Raw genomic sequence first — 4,642 nt, forward strand, 5'->3', positions numbered from 1 at the left:
CTGTCTCTGGTGACTTCTTTCACCCTCCCGCGCTTCTAACTGTACCCAGTGCTTGTATAAATAAATCTTTTTTAAAAATCATAAAAATAGAAAATCAAAAATCAAAAATATAAAAGCAAACATGCCAACGACCTACAAAACTATAAAACTGAGGTAAATGTAGCTTTAAGTTTTCTTAGAGTAAAAAGAGGAAACCTCTACGTTATCACTTTTATTCTATAAAAATAAGTCAGTTCCTCAAGAGAGAAAAAAATTTCAAGATAGCTAATATCGAAATAAAATTACCCCCAATAAAAATAGGACGAGGGAAAGATCGCAATCCCATACTACTAATATAAGTGGAGTTTCCTAAATTTAGGACTGGCTCAGTTGTATTTTCAAAATCTATAGAGCCTCAAATCCTACACACCTACTTTCAGAGATTACTCTCAATAGCTGAGTACACATGGAATGAGTGAACACGGGTGAAGCATGCTCACCTTCAGTATGGTATCCCCTCCGCTCTGTTACGATGAAGAGGAACAGTCAGGTGCTGTCAGTTTTTTTTCCATTTTGTCAGCACTCTCTCCGCCCATTCAGCAACTTCTTATTTAACTTCTAAGTTCAAAAGATTACAGTCACCGCGACAGCTACAAAGTACTTAACAAGTGTCTGCAGGACTGGCTACAAAGACACCGGGGCTCCACCAAATCCCGGTCTCCGCGCCCTCCCGCGGCCTCAGCAAGCGGGTGTGAAGAGCCCAGCGCCCCGCTGATATCAACGCAGAATCGTCTAAGCGGCCACACAGACTCTTGCGGAGAAAAATGACATCAAGCAACAAGAATCAGGGAGAGCATTTGGGGAGCCATTAGGGGCGGAGCCTGCCCAAGGAGCTAGCCCGGGCGGCGGCCACAGCGCTCGCTGGCTGCGGAAGGGTCGAGGCCAGGGCCTGGGGGTCGTCCCAGGTGGAGCTCACCTTCGGGCAGGGACGGCGGGGCGGGGCGGGGCTGAGCACCACCCCCGAGGAGGACGCTCCCCTCGACGTCGACCCTATGAAGAGGCAGCTGTGGGGAAGGGCGACCGTCCCAAAGCATGGAGCTCGCCTCCGGGCCGACTCTAGGTAGGGGCCACGGAAGGGGCGGCCGGGGAAGGCGCTCACCTGGAGACCAGACCTGCGGAGCCGCACCTGCCGGCAGTCCGTAAGTAACGCGCTCACCGCAGGCCCCGCCCCGTGGAGGCGCGGCGGGCAGGGACAGAGCACAGCGCCCGGGTTGGGGAGCTCAGCGCCGCCAGAGCGGGGCAGGGACCGCCGGCGCAGGCCGAGGCGGCAGGCCCGAGCTCCGCGGCGCCACCACGTGGGACGGGCCCGGGTTCCTTCCGCCCGACGCCGGCGGCGCGGCGGGGCGGGGCGGCACGCACGCCAGGCATCGCCAGCCGAGCGCCGAGGCGCCTCGCCCATTGGCGGAGACGGCTGCGCGTTGGAGGCCGGAGCGGCCCAGCCCGCGGCCCGCTCCGTGTCAGTCAGTCATGGAGCGGCAGCCCGGAGCCGCCGCGGGGGCGGCGGGGCGCGGGGCGCGGGGGCCCGGCTGAGCCGGCCGTCGGAGCGAGACCCTGCCGCGGACACGACGGGGGCGGAAGCAGCCCGATCCCGGAGCTGGCGGCGGCGGGGGGCGCCGGAGCCGCCTGGGATGTTCAGTGAGTGCGGGGCGCGGGAGGGCGGGGGAGGGGGCGCGAGCCGCGCGCGGGCGGCGGGCCGGGCGGGGGAGGAGGCAGGGAGGGAGGGGGCGAGGGAGCCGGGCGCGCGGCCGGGCCTAGGCGGGGCGCGCGCCCGCAGCAGCTCCCGCCGGCGGGGCGGTGGGGGCGGGGCGCGCGGGCGGGGCCGGCGGGGCGCGGGCGCGGCGGCCGCGCCTCCGCCCTCGGCCTCCCCGTCCCAGGCGGCCGCGGGCGGCGTGGCCTGCAGTCGGCGGCCGCACCTGGAGGGGCCGGCGCTCCCGCCCCGCGCTGGGTCCCGCCCGGCGGCCTCGGGGCCCCGCCGGGAGAGGTCTGCGCGCCGGGCGTCCTGGCAGGAGCGCAGGTCCCAACCTTCTTTCTCATTTAAGGGAAAAGGAAATGTCTTTGGGCCGGACTCAAGACTGAACCTCGCACATGGTGACTGGGTGGACGGGTTGAGATCGACCTCTGCATGTGACACGGGAGACCCAGAGTTAGACTAGTAGTTGCTGGAGGATACCGACCGGGGAGGCTGCCTTTGAGGCGGCTTAACTCCTGACAGCAATGTAAGATTTGTGCGCCCGGGCGGTCCTCGCGAAGCTCCAAGATTTTTGAAAATGTGCTAGGTAAGGCGCCGGTCCGAGTGAGCTGACGACTAGAAGTAGTGGTGTCATTTCAGACTTAGCGGAAGCGGAGGCCAGGAGAGGCTTCTGCAGCTCTCCCACCAGTTGTGAAAGTGGTGTTAGAATGCGGCTCTCGCCGCTGGTGTAGCTCTGGCATCAAAAGGTAAGTCTGCCAATCCCATGCGGCGTTTGTCTTAAATTACCCAAACTCTGACCTTGCAGATTGAAATCTTGGAAAGGTCACTCCCACTAACAAGCAGCTGGGTTCTGTGTTAAGAGGGACAGTGAAGGCGGAGTTTGTCTTCTGCTACGTGATACAAGTGTGCTAAATACCTGAGTCGGGGAGTGGGGTCAGGACCAGCCTCGGTTCCCCACCCTGGGCCACAGCCCTGCGTGAAAGTGGAATTGGAAGGGAAGTTTGCGTCTCATCTTCAAATTAGGAGAAGCTTGGTGTTGTGAATGGGGCTTGGTGACTGCATACACCTGACGCTGAAACTATGTAACTATCCGTGTAACCTCTTTGAGCCCTAGTTTCCTCCTCTTCAAAATGGGATGCATGGTAATTTACAAGTGGGTCTTCTGAAAGGAATCAGAAAAAGAAATAATGTATGTGCCTGACTCTAGAGAGCACTCTGTAAATATTAGCTATTATAATTTCATTTTTGGCAAGAGTATCCTCTAGGTTCCTTTTGTAGGCCTAATTTTGTTTGTGCTAAATGTGAAGCATACTAACTTAGATTTTCCATAGGAATTACAAACCCCTCCTGCCTTAATAATCAATATTTAACTAGGAAACCAAAAGGTGAGCTTACCATGAGCAATTTGTCACCAAAAATAAATCAGATGAGTATGTTTTAGGTCAACTGCGTTGCTCCTTCCTGTACATGTGAGATTTATGTGTGCTTCTGTCACTGAAACAAAGTCAAAGTTTCACATTTGTGGAAATTTGAGTTTTTGTTTTTGCACCCAGATGTCCTTCATAGGTGTTCTGAAGGAGAAAGGGAGGGGGCTTTGTTGTTATTGTTGAATTCTTTTACCCAATGGGGAACCTCTACCAAACCAGCATTACTCAGTGGACAGTACTAGAAGTCAAGTCCGCAGCCTCCCTCCATATGACAAATTCTCAGTAGTGACTGTTCTGATCATTCTCTCAACCAGCATGTGGTAAACCTTCATAGTTCAGACCCAGGACACCCCTGATTTACTGCAGAACCCTTTGAGCCATCAGGCCTTGCAGCTGGTGACTGGAGTTACTATCCCCCCTAGGGAGCCTTGCGCACGTTGGCTTCCTTGGGCTTCAGCTTTCTCACCTGAAGAATGTTGCCTGGTTCACAGAGTTACTGTGTGGCATAAAGGAGATGATGTAAAGCACTTAAATCATAGCAATGGTATACACGCCATGTTAGGTACTAGTAGTCGTAGCAGAGGAAATGGACAAATAGTAAGGTGAGTACTGTGATATAGGTGTGTTCCTGGGTTCAGTAGATGGAGGGACCATGCTCAAGGGCGCTTCTGGGAGGAAGAGATAGCTACTCCAAACTGAACTATGAAACATGAGTAAGATTTAGCTAAACCAGGTGGGCATGCCTCCAGTTAGTGGAGGACAAAACCCTTCAGGTGAGAAGGCAGGGTGGTTCCCACCAATTAGGTAAACAAAGGTGGATCAAAATAACCTGGAAATGACACAATGAAGATTGAAATATTTTGTCATCCATGCTAGTAGAAGCAATCAAGTGTTTCAGATGAGGAGAGATTAACATTGTGCAAAGATTGTGTCTTCAGTTGTGTGGTGTTAGATTGAAATTAGAGATGGCCCGTCCACTTGTCCTAGAAGTTCTTTATCTGCCTATGACTCCAAAAGGAAAATGCTTTTTTTAAACAAATCTGGAAGCTTCGAGAGCACTTACAGAAGGCATGAAGAAACCTCCAGATCATTCCAGGGAGCCTTCCCTCTTAAAAATTAACTTCAAGTGCATACTATATATGCCAGATTACAAGTCATGGTCCCCCCAGAAAGTATCCCTCTGAAAACAGGGTATCACCACATGTTCAAGTCTCTCCTGTTATGGGGCCCTCTCATCCTGATTCTTCTGTTTCAAACAAGATGTTGTTTGGAAAATACATATTGGACTGAAAAACCTCAGTTGATGCTGGTTTGGGATATTTATATAACTGATAAATATATAAGTGATGAATGAGGGAGAATGTTGCCCAGCTAAATGGGTACTCTCAGGTTCCCAGTGAGAGTATCATGTGGGCTTAGGAAGTGCTCTGCCATAGCTGTTTTAGTAAAGAAAAAGGTGACATGTTTTGGAAAATAGAAGTTGATG

This window comes from Talpa europaea (assembly GCF_964194135.1).
Source record: "Talpa europaea genome assembly, chromosome: 14".
NCBI lineage: Eukaryota > Metazoa > Chordata > Mammalia > Eulipotyphla > Talpidae > Talpa > Talpa europaea.